We start from the raw sequence: 21,745 nt of genomic DNA, 5'->3' as shown, positions 1-21,745 counted from the left end.
TTTAAAAGAGATGAGAAAATTGTTGGTGCGTGCTGTAACTGTGGTAGATAAGCTACATTTATAAGCTGAGAATGAAGTGAACATTGCACCAAATTAGGGGATTCAACGTTAAGTTGAGGTGAACGTTACACCAAAGCAGGGGAGTTATCAAACTCAGTCAGATTATAGGTAGAGTTTGAGATTGATTCAACTGGAATGAGTCAAATGCTGAGAAAAAAAAATAAAACTAAGGTACAAGAAGTTCACTTGGGCCTAGCCCACTTGTATACTCACGCATAGGGGGGGAATCTGAATTTTCTCAATGCCTGGCCTAATCTCATGTGCGCTCAAGCCCACTTTTTTTTCCTACCTTGCAACAAGCCCATAATGGGTTTGCTTATTTAAAGCACTCACATTTTTTTGTACCTTAACAATGCGAGATGTTGAAACCGTATGAAATGCACTATTTTCCAACAATTTATGCTTCACTTTTTGCAAAGCATTTTATAGAAACATCTATTAATCTAGCTCAGATTTCGTAATGCACATATTAACATGGAGATGCGCCATGGATGTCCAAATAGTAGATCTAAGAGTTGAGTTATGTCATTGATAATTGAGCCCATTTTTATTATGTAGAAAGCAATTTCATAATTTGTATATGTTTGAGGTTATCGTTGAAGTCATTTAGGAATAACTGCAACAATAGTCTTCATTGCCATGTTAAAAAAGGCATATGAGGCAAGAGATATAGCCAATATAGCTCAGTTATAGTAGTTTTAAGAATAACAAAGGAATAAAAGATAAATTATCACAACCCAAATTCGGAGGTCCATGATCGATAGGCACGAGCCTGGCATGCAAGCCCACAAGACTCAAGGAAGCCTTCATAATTAAGTCTTGATAAACATATATCATAATATAAGGCCTCATGGCCAACATCATCTCATATCAACTTAAATCTTTAATCATTCAACGTTAAGCCCTTAACTCGTAATAATGTTCAAGACTTAAACATAACATACACAGCCATACATTGGCTAATTCACTAAGTCATTAAACATCTCATTACATAACATAAGGCAACTTTATGCTGTCATATTTCCTTTATGACATACTTTATATACATAACAGAAGCGTACATAACTATGACTCAGGCTGTGACACAGTGGAGAATTATTATTAGCGGATAATATACCACTTGTCAAAATTGTGTGTCGAACATCGACAATGCTAGGTCACCTGATCCTTAGTATTTATTTATCTACACATGTGCAATTAAAATGGTGAGTCATATTAGTACTCAATGAACGGGAGCATAAATAACTGAAAATGTGCAGGGTTAGTTGCTGCACATATATTCTAATTATGCATGCATATCATATATCATAGTACATATACATATAAGACAAGTTAATCGTCACCTGTCGAACATAGTCTATCATATCACTGCATATCGTTGGCTATTAACATACTAAGGTGGTATAATCACCTTTACCTTACACATTCAACATTATTACTAATATAACCGTTTATCAATATAATCTATCGTATAAACCGACCCACCATATGGCCGTCTACATACATGGCTTAACATACATACTGTAAGGTGCTCACCTCGATGCTAAATCATAGCTCCTCAACCATATAGCACATCATAATCATATATCAATTACATATGGCTCTTACCTTAAGCCTTTCCATTAATCATCATATCATGACAGCATATAACATATTTCACATTTCAAAAACCTATGGCATGCCACTACGTAGTCATCATATCACATCATAAAGTGGTCCTCTCCTAGGCATCAGCAAATCACGCATGGTGGCCAGTTGATGGAGAAACAAATTACGCCCAGTGTTAAAGCAACTAGAGGACTATCAAAGTCATCATCTGGAGCAATCTCTCCACGGACGGCATCACAATTCTCGTCCGAGGCAATATCCTAATGGACAACATCACCTAGAGTATTCTCCATAAGTGGCATCACAACCATCAACCGAAGTAATCTCTCGACGGATGACATCGTACACAATAAGTGAGAATCACAGGCGGGATTTAACCACTGCCCTTGTTTTCCACCGTCTATTAGGTACGAACATAGTCATTATCGCACAATAGGCGAGAATCATAAGTGGGAAAAAACTCCAAATGAGGTGAGTCTTGGACCACTAGAATTATAAAAAGAAAGGCTACAACGTTTATGTTTACCAATTCGCCCAGTTCTAATCGGATCGTGGTCAAAATATTTGTTTAAGTCGGAGCATTGTAATAGTATTCATAGACTGAACATGATGTAGTATTTGGAGCATATCTTTCAATCCAGAAGTCCAATTGAAGTGATTCTTAAGCCATTGAAAATTTAAGAGACGGGGTTAAAACTTTTATGTTTATCACTTTACCCAGTTCAGATCAAATTAGGGTGAAAATCATGTTCAAAATTGATAAACTGCCACAACACTAGGAGAACAAGGCTGCAACACTGGTGAAAGGAAGCACACAACACATTTTCTCGAGAGCTCAGTGCTGCAGCACCATTGTAGCAAGAATCCAACACCGCGGTGCCAAGATATCAAGGCCACGGTGCTGGGCGATTTTCCAAAAATAAAACTTTGACAGGATTTTGGAAATTAGGCTACTTAGAGCCTATTTAAGGAACTTTTTTCAAAGGTTTTGAGGGGAAAGCAACAAGCAACTATTCTAGAGATTTGGAGCCAAGAACAAAGCAAGAGAACTGTAGACACCCATTCAATGAAAATATAAAAAAAATAAATAAATAATAAATAAATAATAATAAATAAATATTCAAACTCTATTAAGAGTATAAACTGAACCTCTATATGTAATGGACTGCACTATTTTCAAACAAGATTTTGAGGAATGGCTTCTAATAGTGCATTACAGACACATAACAATAACTTATTTTTAACCATTGAATTTTGTAATTAGAGGGGTTTTCTTGTTTATATAATTAGGAGAAGGGGGATTCAAACTCTTCTTTTTAGGTAGGGGAATCATGCACCAACCAATAAACTAAATGTTCAAAATGCAAACATTGTAATTAGAGGTTACTAATTAAAAGTTGGGTTCCCATTATTTGTGTCTAATAAGGGTCTTAAACCCATTTCTTTTGTAGTTTTACTTACCAAATCCCTTGGTAAACCTTTTTTCAGAGGATCTGCCAAATTACTTGCAAATTTAAAATATGTTATGGTAATTACCCCACTTGAGATTAATTCTCTAATATAATCATGTCTTAAACTAATATGTCTAGATTTTTCATTATAGATATCACTATATGCTCAAGACATTATAACAGCACTATCACAATATAAGAAAATGTCTAGCATTGGTTGTGGCTACAACTCTATATTTAATAACAAATTTATTAACTATTCTACTTCCTTTCCTGCTGTAGCTAAAGCTATAACCTTAGACTCCATTGTTGAAAGTGAGATGCAAATTTGTTTATTAGATGCCCAACCAATGGCACCAGCTCCTAGTGTAAAAATCAAACTTGAAGTAGACTCATTATCATTTGTACTAGTAATCCAACTTGCATTAGGGTATCCTTCTAATACTCCTAGATAGTCTGAATAATGAAAGACAAAATTTTTAGTTCTTTTAAAATATCCAAGAACTCTCCCAATGACTTTCCATTGAATTTTACTAGGCCTACTTGTATATCTATAATATATATAAAAGTAGGATAACTGATTAGATTAATTGATTGACACTTGTCATTCTCAATTGGATTATCTTTTTTTTTTTGTATACCTTATGTCAAAATTACATAATTTTTGACATTTGAAGAGTTTTTTTTTTACTTTTATTTATTTCAATAAAAAATACTTGAAAACAATAATTTCTAATTTTTAATGCTCAAAGGATAGATTTATTTTATATTTATCAATTACAATTTAATATTATTTTTTGTCTATATCCTTTTATTTTGCATGAACCTAAATCTATAGTATTTACACATCTTTTTTATACATAAATGTTTAAATTCCAATAATTACCCATCCAATTCATTAAACGAAACAAAAAAGTCAAGAAAGTCTATTCATTTTTCAATATACATAACACACAGTCATTATTGAATAAACAAATCAACTAAATTTGACAACCTTTAGCCATTCATTTTATATATGAAAGACAGATACTACTAGAAATTAGTAACTATTTTCTATTGATAAGATTTGTACATTATATTGATGTTCTATATTCTACAACTATTTATCTTAATCTGTAAATAATGCAGGTTATATATTCTCTCATTTCTTAATATTTTATTATACATCTAACAATCTTTGATAGAATTATTGTCTTCTTGGGATAAGGACTGTTTTATAACCATATAAGTAGGTGCAAGTTTCCAGGTAATTGAAATCGGAGCAAATAACTATCTTCAATTAATACCAGTTTATCTTTCCTCTACTAGCAAGAACCATATATTCATGCAGTTCAGTAATACAATATAACTTTCCCTACAAACTCTTTTGAAGGCATCAAATTTAAATTCACTCCAACATAATTTATATTTTTTGTGATCTTTTTCGTAGTGTAGCTATTGACACCATCCTAGTCTTGATAATTTGCAAATTGCAAATGCAATATCTAGCCTAGTGTGATGCATAGCATACAAAATGCTTCCAATAGCACTAGTATATTCAAGTTGTGCAATTACTTGGTCACTATTCTCATGCATTTTCATACTTGAGTCATATGGAGTACTAAATTCCTTTATATTGAGATGTTTAAATTTATTGATCAATTTCTTAACATAGTGACTTTGATTAATAACGTAACAATTATTATATTTCTTCACTTTAATACCCAAAATGGTATCAAACTCATTAAAATCCCTCATTTTAAATACAAAGGTTAAATATTTCTTTGTTTCATTTATGCCGATCATGTTATTGCTAAATATTAGCATATCATCAACATAAAGACATATTATTCCTCTATAATCTTTGGTAAACTTTAAGTAAATACACTTGTCAACGCCATTATGTTTAAAACCATAAGACAATATGGATGAGTCAAATTTTTCACGCCATTGTTTATGAGCTTGCTATAGCCTATAAAGTGATTTAACCAATTTACAAACTTTTCTCTCATTTTCAGGAAGTATAAAACCTTTTGGTTGTTCAATATATACTTCCTCCTTTAAATCATCATTTAAAAAAGTTGTTTTAACATCCATTTGATGTATATGCAACTTATAGATCGAAGGTAATGCTATATGTCACGACTCGAAACTCCCATCGAGCCCGTGACAACCGCCGCGACGTTCCGGTAGGCACTCATTACCCCGAATGCCGATCAAAATCCCGCAAGGCTTAGCATCAGCTTCCGCATCTCCCTAGTGAAGGACAGTTATTAAATCTCACATTTAAAAAAAATCATAAGTCTCTTTCAAATCAAAATAATAAAATATTACTTTCTGGCTCACAAGGGCATTTTCATCATTTTTCTTCGAAAATACCGAAACTCGCCAAAAACATGGTGTAAAAGCTAAATATATTCATACATACTTTAAATAAAATAACTGAAGAATAAAATTACTTTTACAGTGACACGTGAGCCCCCAACTGACTAAAAAGATGTAGGGCTACGAACCCTTACTTTCTAGGATGCAACTCCGAGATTAATTATCGTCTTAATCAACTATCAACAAATTGTCCTGAGCCTGAAAAATGGATAGGAAGAGGGGTGAGATTAAATAATCCCAGTGAGTAAACAATTACCATCAAAAGTATCTAAAGCCGAGTAGATGGAGACAACATAAAAACATTATATCTCAATAATGTTCATAACGCAAAATTTGTTTCAATCTATACCAAACAATTTATTTTCATCAAAATTTTTCGGCTTATGAATTTTTTAAACTTGGCCCCTGCCAGAATCATTCTCGCGAGTACCTTCGTCAAGGTATCCCACTGAGACCGCCAAGGCTGTTCAATGACCCATACCCATAAACATATTTTCACATCTGACACACAACCGTTCCTTGGCGTTGGCTGAGTCTCACTCTCACGTGGTGGCCCGAACGTGAGGTGCACTCAAATCATACCTCAGGAGATACTTCACCCAACATCTCCCCCCCGGAGGTAAGTATATAATTGAGTTACCGTGCCCCTCTCATAGGCAGTCCACGAAAACCCCCACCACTGCAGTGACCGTGAGGTGCATTCAAATCTTACCTCAAGAGATACTTCATCCAACGTCTCCCCCCGGAGGTAAATATATAATTGGGTTACCGTGCTCTTCTCATAGGCAGTCCACAGAAACCGCTACCACTACAGTGACCATTTAATATACCACTAGACCCATAAAAATTTTAGTAGCATAATATGGCGAATAAAATGTAATTCAGTCTACCGAGACCAATCCAAAACTGTTCATATATTTCATGCCAACCCCAAAAATTTAGCCATCATGTTACCATATTGTCATAAGCCCCAATTTCAATAACATATAAAATCATAAATTTCAACACAGTCTCCATATACTCAATTTTTCCAAAACAATACTTGATTTTAAAACCAGTATAAATCTCATTTTTATTAAAAAAATATTTTAATTGGAAAACATAATATTTTATAATTTAAATTCACCATTCAATAAAAGCATCAAACAAGTATAATTACTCTAGATATTTAAGACGATAAATTGTCCACTCACAGTTCTAGGGGTCGATGCACTCCTAATCCCAGTCTTCAAGCACAATATCTGTACTTTTACCAGTGTAATTTGCTCACCACCTATCCACAATGTACAATACATAATTCACCACATCAATGCTTGACCATTATAAAATCAATTCAGGCTCGGTATATATGCATGATATGACATGCAACTTATCCGACTACCGCTTAAATGCGGTGCTGACCTAATTCGGCCTATTACCCGATTAAATCGATATACGCTTCCGTTTAAACTCCAAATTAATTTTTTTCAGTTTCTACACCTCAATTGCACCCAAATTGACTTAATGTCCCTCAGTGTGGTGCAAATTATCAGTCCCGATAGCAAATTACGAAAATACCCCAAATGGGTAAAAATTCATATTTTTGCTCTGAAAATTCCCATTATTTTTCTAGACTCATAATTCATCATTATTCATCATAATTTCTCAAATAAACATCAAGATCATCAGCCAATATTCCCCTAGAAAATTCAGCCAATAATGGTAATGGAGGAAAATAAATTATTTTCTTGTTGTTTTGTTCCTAAATATACTAAACTAACTTAAAACACTAACATAGTTCAAAATCAAATTAATCTAACAACTTTCTCTCTCTAAACCCATATGATCAGATTTGAATCCATCATCAAAACACATAATTTAACCATGGAAAATAAGGAGAAATGCATGGAAATGATAAATCTTAAGCTAAGCTTGAAAAATCATACCTTTAAACACTTGATTCCTTGAAAAATCACACTTTTTCTTTGAATTTTCTCACTCTAGGGTTTGTTCTTATTTATCTCTCTCTCCTGATGGTTTTGGCTGACCATCCCAATGAAGAATTCTGGCATTTTCAAGCCTTTTAATAGGCTTAATAAAATATTCTTATTTTATTTACCTTTTGAATTTTTATTATTTTATTTTTTTCTAACCATCTTTTTTACTTCCTTTTTCTACCACTCAATCCTCTTCACTTATCCATGTCTTCCATGAAATTTCTAGACTTTTCCAAAGTTTTGGTGGAGCAAATTTTTAAAAATTACACTTTTGCCCTCGTAAAGTGAAAAATTACATTATTACCCCAAAAACTGAAAAATTACCCATAGACATATTTTTCATCCCTTATACTCATACCATTCTCCAATTTGTCAAATGTGATCTAAATTCTCTAAAAATCTCAAATTTTATCCGCGATTGGAAAAATTACGATTTTACCCCTACATTCTAGAAATCACCGAAATTAAACTTTTTCACTTCTAAACCTCAAATCATACTCCAATAAGTCAAATGGACCAAAAAAAATCTTTTCTAAAAATTCCCATTTTGTCCTCAAGTGGCAAATGACCATTTTGCCCCTAGATAGTAAAAATTTCGGTTTGACTCCAAATTGATCCTCGAACTCGAAATCATTATTTTAAGTCATTCCTGGACCATGAAACTCTTAATTTCACCTTTAAATTTTTATCTGAACTAGTTCGAGGCTTAATCGACTTAATGATACCATTATGGGCAATATCGTCTTTCAACGATTTTCTCAAACTTCCTAAATATGTAACCATTCTATTGAGTATGTAAATGATGTTGTAATTATTTTATAAAACAGGGTTTGACACTATAAGTGTTCTAATGAATGTTATTCTAGTTTCTAGAGCATATGTATCAAAATAGACTATGCTTTCCTTTTGTTTGAAACCTTTAGCAACTAATCTTGCTTTAAAGGTTTGTATAGAACCATCGGTATTATATTTTCTTCTAAACACCCATTAAAATCCAATTGGTTTAAAACCTAAAGGTAAATCAACTAAGACTCATGTATTATTAAACATTACTGAGTTCATTTCATCGTTTATAACTTCTTTCCAAAAGGCTGCATCTTTTGAAAACATTGCTTCACTAAAAAGTTTGGGGTCTTCATCTACATTTAGTAGAATTGGTGTTTTAATTAGTATATTGGTTCTATACCCTTAAACTAGAAAAATAATTGAATCTGCAGAAAAATAATCAAAGTCTCTCTTTCTTGGCTCAATAAATTCATTAATTTCATTTTTTTTCATCAACTATTGGAGCCAATTCAATTTGTTTTTCTTTTTCAAAATTAACAAAATTATAAACAAATTTATTTTCAAATAAATCAACATATATAGATTCAACTATAATGTTAAAATTTAAATCAAATAACCTATATGCTTTTGAATTTTGTGTATAACTAACAAAAATACTTTTGATGCCTCTAGGTCTTAATTGTTTTTTAAGGATCCGTAACTTTATAATAAGTTATACAACCCCACACTTTAAAATAATTTAAATTTGGTTTTCTACCATTATTCTTTAATTCATATGGTGTCATAAATAATTTCTTTAAAGGAACTTTATTACTTATATGACATTCTTTCAAAAGTTAAAAGGAGCTTTTGCATTTAACAACATACTATTTACCATATCTACTAACATTCTATTTTTTCTTTCGGCTAATCCATTATGTTGGGGTGCATACAGAGTTGTTCTTTGATGAATTATTCCATTTTCTTTACAAAATAAAGAAAATGAGTCTGAAAAATATTCTCCTCCTCCATCACTTTGAAGAATTTTTATCTTATTTTCTTTTTTATTTTCAACAACAATTTTAAATTCCTTGAATTTGTCAAATGCCTTATCTTTTGTTTTCATTAAACAAACATGAGTGAAGTGAGAATAATCGTCAATGAATGTTATAAAATACCTTTCCCTCCCCTTGTTAGTAAACCATTTAGGTCACAAATATTAAAATGTATAAGTTCTTATAATTTTGATTTTCTTTCAACTTTCAGAAGAGATTTCTTGGTCATTTTGCCTCAACACAAATTTCACATTTTTCAAAAAAAAATTTTGACATGAAATATAGCCATGATTTGACATAAATTTTAAAGATTAAAAATTTAAATGACCTAGTCTAGCATGCCATACATCAGAAGAATGCTCAACAATATAAGCAAAATAATTATTCATTTCATTGATATTGAGTTTGAACATTCCATCACAGGAATATCCTTTTCCAACAAATACAGCATTTTTTGATTCCACAACCTTATCAGATTCTAGTACAACCTTAAAACCATTTTTACATAATAAATGTGCAAATACAAGTTTTTTTTAATTTCAAGAACATGAAATACGTTAAGTAAACTTAATTTCTGCCCTAAAATAAATTTTAACTCAATTGTTTCTTTGCGAAGAACCTTAGCAGAATTATGGTTCCTCATTAGAATTTCTTCTGATATCCTGAGTTCTTCATAACTCTTGAATTGCCTTTTGTCATTACAAACATAAATAGTAGCATCAAAATCTAACCACCATTCTGAATGTTTTGTTACAGTAGCTATGTTTACTTCAGTAACCATTCCAATATACATTTCAGTCACTTTAAGTAATAGGTAGTTAATAGTTAGTAGGTATTATATTTTGTTTGATAATAGGCCATGCATTATGAACAATAAAAAATAAATCAAACTGTTGCTACTATTAAAATGGCTAGTAATAAAATGTTCCCACTTCAAGTTTTAAGTATTGAAGATTTTTCCTTGATTGCTCAAGGACGTAGTGAAGCTAAATTGTGGCATTTTTGTTATGGTTATTAAATATAAATGGATGGAAGTTGTTGTGTCAAAAAATAGTTTTTGGGTTGCCTAAACTTAAATACATTGAACTTTGTGAAGGTTGTGTATATGGAAAGAAAAGTAAAAAATCCTTTCCAATATTTGCAAGTCTTAGAAAGCATCTAGTTGTCTTGAATTAATGCATGTTGACTTATGTAAACCTATGAGTATTGAGCCTTTTGGTGGTAGTTGATATTTTTTTACTTTTTACAGATGATCTCAGTCACATAACTTAGTTTTGCTTCTTAAAATAAAAGTTTAAGGATTTTTTCTAACTTTAAGAAATTTAAAGCTCTTGTTGAGAAGTAAAGCGGGAATTACATAAAGACACTTCGTACGAATAGAGGAAGGGAGGTTCCTTCAACTGAATTTAATATATTTTGTGAAGAAAATGGAATTCGCGGGGAGCTTTCTGCACCATTGACATTGAAGCAAAATGGTGTTGCTATATAGGAAAATAGAACAATAGTTGAAATGGCAATAAGAGTGCTTACAACGAAAGAACTTCCAAATCAATTTTAAGTAAAAGCAGTTGCAACCATTGTGTACATCTTTAATATTTCTCCTACAAGGTTTGTCTTGAATCAAACACCGTATGAAGCTTGGAAAGTTAGAAAGCCATTAGTAAGCCACTTAAAAGTTTTTGGTTGTATAGCCTATGCTTTAGTAAAATCACAAGCTCAAACACTTGATGAGAAATCTATGAAATGCATTTTTATTGGTTATTGTTCTCAATCCAAGGTATATAGGTTATATAATCTTGTTAGTGGCAAGTTGATCATTAACAGGAACGTGGTCTTTAATGAAGATGAAAAATGGGAATGGAGTGAAGATCAAAACAAGCATGATCAAATTCCCAAAGTTGAAATGATTCCACCTATGGATCCAACACCAACTAATTCAATTTCAAAGTTGAAGTGATTCCAGCTATAGATCTAACACCAACAAATTTATATTCAACCTCTTCTAACAATAGCAACTCATCTACTCCAAAAAGCAATGGTTCCTCATCTTCTAACTCTTTAAGTGAAACTCCACCAAGGAAATTCAGATCCTTGAGTGAGATTTACTAAAACTTGTACATTCGCTTTATTTGCATCAGATCTTGTATGTTGTTAGGAAGTTGAAAAAAAGCAAGAATGGTGAAATGCAATGATAGAAGAGCTATTGGCAATTCAAAAAAATCAAACTTGGGATTTGGTGGACTTGCTTGATGGAAAAAATGTCATTGGACTCAAATGGGTATATTGAACAAAATACCATGCAGATGGGAGCATACAAAAGCACAAAGCTTGGCTTGTTGCAGAGGGATATTCCCAACACCAAGGAATTGATTTTGAAGAAACTTTCTCTCCAGTAGCACGATTTGAAATGGTAAGAACTTTTTAGCCTTAACTGCTCAACTTGGTTGGCCTGCTTACCTATTTGATGTAAAATCTATCATTATGAATGGTGAATTGTCAAAGGAAGTTTATGTTTCACAACCTAAAAGTTTTGATGTTAGTGGCAAAAAAGATAAAGTATACAAGTTGAAAAAGTACTCTATGGATTGAAGCAAGCTCCAAGAGCATGGTATTGAAAAATTGGTTCTTATTTTTGACAAAATAGATTTGAAAGGAGTAAAAATGAGCCCACTCTCTATTTTAAAAAGGAATGTAAAAATGATTTTTTGGTGGTTTATTTTTATGTTGATGATATGATTTATATGAGATCATATGATTTATATGGGATCATTTGAGTCTATTGTAGGTGAATTTAAATCTTGTATGATGAAGAAGTTTGAGATGTCAAATTTGCGTTTATTGCATTATTTTCTTGGTCCTGAGGTGAAACAAGTTGAAAATGGAATTTTTATTTCACAAAGAAAATATGCAATGCATCTTTTGAAAAGATCAAATATGGTAAATTGTAAAGTGGCAGCCACACCCATGAATGTGAATGAAAAGTTGAATCTTGATGATGATACTGCAATGGCTAATACAAGGTATTTTAGAAGTCTTGTCGGTGGCTTGAACTATTTATCTCATACAAGGCCAGACATTGCATTTTCTGTTAGTGTTGTATCCAGGTTTATGCATAATCCAACCAAGCATCATTGTGGGGTTGCTAAGAGAATATTGAGATATGTTGCAGAGAAAATTAAGTTTGGAATTTGATACTCCAAAGAATCAGATTTTAGATTAACTGCTTTTATTAATAGTGATTGGACAAGTTGTTTGGATGACTGAAAAAACACTTTAAGAAACTTACTCAACCTTGGTTCTGGAGAAATTTCTTGGAGTTCAAGAAAGCAACTTCATCAGCTTGTCAAGCAGCTTAACTAAAGAGGTTACTTTCTGATTTTCATCAAGAATATGTTGGTGCAATAGAAATCTTCTATGACAACGAAGCAACTATTGCAATGACAAAGAATCCTACTTTGCATAGTAGAACCAAGCACATTAACATTTGTTATCACTTCATTCAAAGTTGGGTAACAAAAGAAACAATTACATTGAAGCCGTGTGGTACAGATGAGAAAGTTGCAGACATTTTATCCAACTTTTCCCTCAAGCTAAGCATAATCACTTCATATTGCAGATAGGAGTTCGTAGATTTGAATCAAGGGGGAATGTTGAAGAATGATTCAAAATCCCTTATTAAATAAAGTCAAATAAGTCTTTCACCTTGTAGGTTAAAAGAGTCTAGTATTTGGCTGTTTTTAAATTTAAATTGTTCTGTTCCCATCTTTATGTTTAGTTGCTATCAAATAAGTATTGAGTAGGATATCCTTCAAAAAAACTAAGAAAGCTAGCTACTCTTGTAAGCGTATGAAAGGCACATTAGTTCATTCAATAAGATGCATTGAGCGATACATTTTCTCATTATAAAGGCTTTATTGTTTATTTAGTAACTTTTGTCTTTTAGTTCTTTTCTTCTTCCATGGTTTGTTCACTTTTTTTCAACATAAACTGGGTGTCCACATGTATGATAAAGTGTTGAAATATTGTCATAAATTAAAGAAATTAAGAATAAAAATAAAACTTTGATAAATTTAGAAAGATACAACTAGTATCGTATAGTCAATTCTATCTCAATCATTAAACGATTTTGAATTAACAAAGTAAAATTTCTCTATTTTTTATTCTCTGATTTTGCCCGTAATTCATCTAAACCCAAACAAAAGTTATAATACACTAAAACCAAAAACTCACCCTTACACCTCAAGTTATATTTAGTGTTTGGGTATAAACAACTTTAGTTTAACAAAAGTTCATCTCATTTTGTTAAAAAATGGACATGAACAATTATTTCGTATCAATATGTGATATCTCATCTCATATATCAGATATAAATGTAATTATTAGGACTTATATAATAATCTAAGTTAATCACTATTAACAATTTGAATTTAAACTTTTGAAAACTATATGATTTAGACTCGAAAAGTTGCTAGGAAATGATGCTTGGATCCAGAGTCGTTACAATTGGTGTCAAAGTATATGTCAACTTAGTGTAGATTTCCACATTGTGCTAGTGAGATCTTGATCTTGTTGAGTGATACTTTAATTGAAATTGTGATATGGAGCATTGTCGAAAACATCAAAGATTTAAGTGAATGGGATTGTGATACCTCATTGTATGTCAAGTGTAAATGTGGTAATAAAGACCTATCTAAAAGTCTGAATCAATTATTGTTAGCAACTTGAGTTCAAGTTTTTAAAGATCAAATGATTTAGATCCAAAAAATTATTGAACCAGTGATGCTTAGCCTTGGGTTGTTACATAATAGATATATGGAGTATTCTTTTATGATTTAATTTTTTTTTTATTTAGCGAATGGAAGATTGAAACTTAACTATTTAAGTAAAGAGAACCACGAAATACATAGAGTCAAATGTCAAAGTGTTTTTGTGTTTCAATTTTCACCTTTGACTTTCATAAAAGAAAAAAACGATCTTGCAAAAATATGCCTTTTGATATTTTAGCTTCTTAATATTTTATGTAAGATAAAAATAAAAAAGTATTTTTTGTGTGAAGAAAAATAATAGGGTAAACTTTACATTCACCTCTTGCAGTATAACTTTTTCTCACATAGTACCCTGAGATTATTTTTTTCTTATATAAAACTTTGTGTTTTAATGCTATTCCAAAATGGATAACAATGTTAAAGTTTTAGTTAGTTTTTTGTAAACAGATAATAATAACCTTTGTTTTAATCTCTGCATCTGAGCATTTGGCTTATTAGTTGAGACATGATCTTTTTGTCTAAAAAAGCAGGGTTTGAATTCTCTTTCTCTTAATTATATAAAAAAAAACATTTGTTTTAATCTTTTTATATTTTATTTATTTAATTAAAAATATTTCAGCAAAGATTTTTCAATTTTTCTTTTTTTTTTTCCAAAATAGGCCAACTTGCCTCCTGTTGTCATGTGTAGCACCAAAGTCTTTATGCATATCATAAATGTTGAATGCTATATTACTACAAAAGAACAACAACCATGTTTGGGACTACAATTATAATTTTGGTAAGTCGCAAGAACTTGAGCATAACAGTTTAGATCGATTACAGATTACAGTAAGTCATCTAAAATTTACAATTTCAATCCTTAAGTAGATGCCTCAGTTCTTGAAGTCTTGTGGCATTCTAAGGTGGCTGGTCAAAGCTAGCTTTCTCTCTCAATTTTATTTTTCTTTTGAAACATGCTTGGCAGAGTCCCTTATTATTGTTTGCTATACTTTGTTTAGTATTATTGATTTGGTTTATCTAGCAAATAAAAAACAGATATGATTTTATTAATGTTTGGCCCTATGTGACTCACACGTTGAATGAATTGAACAGAATGAAACAAAGGAAGAGAGCTTAAATATCTCCATTCCCGACTCAGATAGATTAAATACATCCATGACCGGGATTCAGAACACTACAACACCCCGGAATGAATCCATTGCTCTTCCCTTGAATCAAAGTAGACAAGTGCGGACCAAATTGGATAAGCTTGAAGCAGGTCTACAAAGAGCTCGAGCCGCCATAAAAGAAGCTAAAAATGGCAGTCTGTTGCAGGACCCCGATTATGTCCCTATAGGACCTATGTATTGGGATGCCAAGGCCTTTCACAGGTACCGATCTGCTAATTAGACTCAATAGGAACGCATCATATATTTTCTTTTCTGTACCATTTTTTATTCTTATTCCAACTTGGAAATTATTTCACTAACTTTAGCAAAGAATGAAAAAGACCTTGATGTGATCAGTTTTTGCTCGGCCGTGTCAAAAGGGAATCGAGAAAAGTATAGAAATTAATAACAAAAATCAACATCAATTAGAAATTATTAAAGGGCAATCAGAAAAATGAATGGAGCCAAATTAGTTGAACTGAAATTTTATCATGAAAACGTTAACATATCTCTTTCTGTTATACTTTTCTTCTTCTTCTTTGTCTGATTAGTTATGTGTCACTGAATTAAATGTTGCAATAAGAATGATTTACTTGAGTATTGGGTCTCCATACGCAAAGACTAGGAGCCACAAGGACGCGCAGGAACCCCCAATCAAATCAAAATTACTAACAGTGTTTAGAGGCTGCGCGGGCCTAGTGCATGGACACGTCGGTTTCAGGTCCCCATGGAAGGTACAAAGTCGAGGGCAAAAGGGGGCCAGGAAGCCCCATTCTAGTCTGAGGCAGAAAAAACATGTGAAATGGCCACTGGGGCAAGGGTAGTTGGGCCTGCTATATGGAAAATTGAGGGGGTATCCAAAATTTAGTAGGCCCAAGGCTGACAGTAGTGCGCAATATGATATGAACATGCTTCAAAATCAATTACCATATGGTGTGATTTGGACCTAGGTTCTTTGCTGAGCACATGCTGTTTTAATTCCCTTGATTTTTTTTTTGCTTCTTTTTAATTGTAGGAGCTACCTAGAGATGGAAAAACAATTCAAGATCTTTGTTTACAAAGAAGGGGAGCCTCCAGTGTTTCATGATGGTCCTTGCAAGAGCATATACTCCATGGAGGGAAATTTCATCCATAAGATGGATGTTGATAGCAACTTCCAAACCAAAGATCCCGAGAAAGCTCATGTTTTTTACCTCCCATTTGGTGTAGCAAAGATGGTCCGATTTGTTTATCTGCGTGACTCGCGTGATTTTAGTCCCATAAGAAGGACAGTTGTAGACTATGTTAATCTTATAGCACAGAAATATCTATATTGGAATCGAAGCCTTGGAGCTGACCATTTCATGCTTGCCTGCCATGATTGGGTAAGTCTTCATTACTTATCTTCAGAATCTTAATTGATTTATAATCCATCAACCAATAAAATCATAATAGTATGACATGACTCACTTAACACATTCAAGGCAAATCAAACAGTTCACATATTCTTTAAATCATAAAAATAACCAGTCATACCCAGATTTATCATAAGCCATTTAATGTAAAATCATGGATAAACAACACAATCATAGTATAGGTCTCCAATTACTCTATTTTTGAAATCATTATTAAATTTTCAAAAATTTTATAAAATTATTTTATAAAATCCCATTTTCCCATAAAACACAATAATTTTCCAATTAAACCATTTTTTCATAAAATCATACAATTAAATAAATCTACTCTAGATAATTAAGATGATAGTAAGATTATTCACTGTACTAGGAGTAGATATACTCCTTTTCTCGATCCTCGGGTGTAGTTTTTTATCCGTATCAGATAGCTCACCACCTATCCACAATACATGACACAAAAAATTTAATAATTTGTGTCAAATCAATATATATTATTTCGGGCTCTTATCCATGCGTATGCACTAGATAAGGTGTGAAATGTTTGGACAATCGCTTAATTACAGTGTCTGACCTAACTCGCCTATACACGGTGTAAATTTCTAAAATCTACAATTCAACTCCAATTCCATCCATTTCAATTTCAATTATCCAATTATATCCACAATACCTCAATCATTGTGAATGTGATCCAATTTATCAGTTCGGACCACAAATTACGCTTTTACTCCTAGTGGGTAAAAATTTTAATTTTTTTGCACAAAAAATTCTCATTTAATTTCCAACCTCATAATTCATCATTTTTTCATCTAATTCTCTTAAAATAAAGTCAACCTCATCCTCACACACCATTGGCTAGATTCGGCCTAGAGAAATTCATGGAGAAAATGAATATTTTTCTTATTTTTTTACTCATAAACATGCTAAACTAACACAAAATACTAACATAGTTCAAAATCAAATTAATCTAACAACTTTCTCTCTCTAAACCCATATGATCAGATTTGAATTCATCATCAAAACACATAATTTAACCATGAAAAATAAGGAAAAATGCATGGAAATGATAAATCTTAAGCTAAGCTTGAAAAATCATACATTTAAATACTTGATTCCTTGAAAAATCACACTTTTTCTTTGAATTTTCTCACTCTAGGGTTTGTTCTTATGTCTCTCTCTCTCCTGCTGGTTTTGGCTGACCCTCCCAATGAAGAATTCTGGAATTTTCAAGCCTTTTAATAGGCTTAATAAAATATTATTATTTTATTTACCTTTTAAATATTTTATTATTTTATTTTTTTCTAGCCATCTTTTTTACTTTCTTTTTCTACCACTCAATCCTCTTCACTTATCCATGTCTTCCATGAAATTTCTAGACTTTTCCAAAGTTTTGGTGGAGTAAATTTTTAAAAATTACACTTTTACCCCCGTAAAGTGAAAAATTATATTTTTACCCCAAAAACTGAAAAATTACCCATAGACATATTTTTCATCCCTTATACTCATACCATTCTCCAATTTGTCAAATGTGATCTAAATTCTCTCAAAATCTCAAATTTTATCTGCGGGTGGAAAAATTACGATTTTATCCCTAGATAGTGAAAATTTTGGTTTGACTCGGAATTGATCCTCAAACTCCGAATTATCGTTTCGAGTCATCCTTGAACTATAAAACTCTTAATTTCACCTTAAAATTCTTATTTGAACTAATTCGAGGCTTAATCGACTCAATGGTACCATTAGGGGCAATATCGTCTTTTAATGATTTCTCGAACTTCCTAAATATACAAACATTCTATCGAGCATGTGAATGACATTATAATTATTTTACAGAGCAGGGTTTGACACTAGCACATCTTCCTTAAATAAAATGTATTTATTTTCTTGAGAAAGAAATATATATATATATATATATATGAATGCTTATTTTAATGTTAGAAAATCAAAATAAACAAAAAATAATAAAAATAATGATAGTAATAATAAAAAATAATAATAGCAGAGGTGCATAATTTAGAAGAACATATATATATATATATATATATAATAAGTAAATAAATAGTAACAAAACTAATAATAGTTTTTTTTTAAAATAATAATAATAATAAGCAAATGAGAAGAATAAATAAAAAAGAAAAAAAAAAGAGAGAAAAGAAAGAAATATTTATATTATAAATATATTTAGATACTTGTAAATATAATATGTATATATATATATATAAACAACATGATACAAATATAAAAATTATGAAAAATGAAATGACTATTTGAAAGATTTTACCTAAAAGGGGGCAAAGAGTTGTTCTTTCTGGTGGATTTCTTAAGTACGGAGTTCGAGACGGATTTTCATCGAAGCGTTGGGATAAATTCGAATTCTATACTCCGATACCCATTAGTCCGAACAATTGTTGTTTAAAATAATATACATAAAAATAATAATAATAAATATATATAAGGCAATAAATCACTTTAAATTATCAAACATGTTATTATTACCAACCAACTAATTAACAAACATAGTCATGTAGATATCATCATTTTATACTGTCATAGCATGCCATATTTATCTTGCAAATGGGGCAAGAATTTCGATGATGGGATTTTCCCGAGGAGCTTGTAGAGACGAGTTCTTCTGGGGATATCTCTAGGTGAGAAAAATTTCGAGACTTAACCAAAACGTTGGGATGGTCTTCGAATGATTTTCTAATAAAATATTACCGACCCCATTATTTAAAACGAACAAATCATGACATCATTTTACGCTCGCATCATGTGCATATGTAAAACCGAATAAAAGATTTAATCAGTCAACTTGATAAAAATTAGTTAATAAGCAAGGATTGAGAAAATATAAGAATAAAATCAAAAGTAAGCTATAATAGGATAACTTAAGATTAAATGGTATCGTTTGTGGAATAGGCACTACGGAGATGCTAACCCTTCTCCGTGTGTAACCGCATTCCCGAACTTATCTCTAAAAATTGTAGACCAGTTCTCGTTCTTTCGACGAACCTAAAATTAATTTAGGACTTCGTCGATTAGAACTAAATTAATAGGTGACCAATCACACCTAAAATAATAAAAAAAAAGATTGGTGGCGACTCCTAGATATTTTATTTTCGCCCACGTTTGGCTGCCTGGTTCCTGGACCCGCACGTTACGACAAGAACAAGAGAATTGGAGGGAGAATCAAGATGACAAAGCTCCAACTATTAGTTTTCTCTCCTTACTTTTGTGTTTTTCTTATTTTCTTTGACTTGGATTAATGGCTAATTTTCTTTGGGTGAAGTTTTTATTAGATATTATGAGTGAAATTTATTTTTCTAGGATTGCAATTGAACTCACATGTAATCTAAATTTTTAATCTCTTTCTTGCTTATCTTTAATGGGATTTGAATTGTTTATTCGAATTTGTTCTTAATGCTTTTAATTGCTTGATCATCAATTAAATTGATTTAGAAACCTAAACAAACTTGGAAAAGGGAATTTAGTGTATACTAAAATTGGGATAGTATATGATCATTTTAATTGATTTGCGTATAGGATAAGGATATACGTATAAGCCTTATGTGGCCAGATTAAAGCCTAAACTTAATGAGTCTATTTTAATTTCAATTTACATAGGGATATAATGTTTTGGTTAAAATAGATATTTTTATAAGATGAGTCGAAAAACCCTTATAAATAATTGAAGACTCTATGTTAGCGATTTAACTCATTGAAATAAGTTAAGGAAAAGAGTTAAGATTTAGATAAAGTGTAAGGGATATTGTAATCCTAGGCTTGTTTGATTTGATTTATACCCAATTATTTTGTTGCTTTGATTTTCATTTTATTATAAATTTTGGTTAATTAGTTTTGATTAATTAATTTAGTTATTTGAATTTGATTATTTGGATAAGATTAAATTGTTCTAATTTTAGTACTTAGTAAAATTTTATATCAATTCTCTGCTTACTTATATACTATATATTCTATACATATACTTGCGTAGTAGAATTTTAACTGACACAAAACCACCATCCTTGTCGGCATCATACATGGTCACAAAGATATGGACACACTCAACCTCATAATATCCATTGTCCGGAACTCCTCCATGGACAGAACATACATGTCACAGCATATCATCGTCCGGAACCATCCATGGACGGGACATACATAATCAACATCATAACATTGTCCAGAATCATCCATGGACAGCTCTTATTCATCAATCAGAACTTCTATCAAATATACTTATTATCATCTCACTAGCCTAGGCATATTCCTTCTAGGCATATTATATAAGTCTCATAACTTTCACTGTTCTAAACATAACATTTCTAGATGTATTCATCATGTACATATTTGTATTAACATCATTAGCATATGCATAATCCTTCTAGGCATATCGATATCACATCATTCCTAAGCAATTTCTAATCTATGAATTATACCTTTAAACTTACTTATAGCTTATATATAGCATTTATAATTCATTGCATTTTCATTATCAAAGCATACATGCACTCTAGTCATTATGCTCCTATGCACAAAAGTTTCGCACTTAATTCAAGGGTTCTTTGTCAGCACTAATACTTGTAACTTACTTATGCCTTAGTTTCAATTCATGCAACTTGGTACTTGAGCATCATTCTTATTCTGATAATCATCTAGCATTGACAATATATGAGCATTATTTTCTATGCCAAAACTTTTAATTTTATAGTCAAATCCTAGCTTTTAGATTATTTTCAGCTTTTCTAAAAATAGCCAAACCCGTAGCATATCAACAAATTAGCCTAAATCATTCAAAAATGAGCTGATCCGTACCTTAAAAGTGGGATTATGCTATTGTTTACCCCAAATATTTGGTTAACTCAAAAGGGTAATTTTTCTTCAAAGTTGGACCAAGATTAAATATGAGTTAGTATCCATTTAAATTGGAAATCAATTGACAATAATGCTTTATCTTACCTCTAGAAGCATTTCCCAAGCTTCGCATTTACTCCCCTTAACTCCAAGTGCTTCAAAAATCAATTTGGGAGTTACAGTTTTGAGTAATAGAGAGAGAAAGAAAAATCTTCCACCAAGCTTTTAAAAGGTAAAATCTCCTTCCTTTAATGCTTAGAATCCATAATTTATCATTGAGATTGAGTGGGTTTGAAAGGTGTGAAAG

The 21,745-nt window shown here is 31.5% G+C and overlaps 1 pseudogene across 1 annotated transcript; it reads left to right on the top strand.

The window, feature by feature from the left end:
• Positions 1–15,118: 15,118 nt before the first annotated feature.
• LOC148764001 (putative glycosyltransferase At5g03795 pseudogene) lies at positions 15,119–16,590 on the top strand (annotated as a pseudogene). The gene is made up of 2 exons (XR_016024614.1): positions 15,119–15,415; positions 16,209–16,590. The product of XR_016024614.1 is annotated as a putative glycosyltransferase At5g03795 pseudogene (transcript).
• The last annotated feature ends 5,155 nt before the right edge of the window (positions 16,591–21,745 follow it).

Source organism: Theobroma cacao, chromosome 2, assembly GCF_053813885.1.
Source record: "Theobroma cacao isolate CCN51 chromosome 2, ASM5381388v1, whole genome shotgun sequence".
Lineage (NCBI taxonomy): Eukaryota > Viridiplantae > Streptophyta > Magnoliopsida > Malvales > Malvaceae > Theobroma > Theobroma cacao.
The sequence above is the reverse complement of the archived record's forward strand: the minus strand, read 5'-3'. Positions and strand labels throughout refer to the sequence as shown.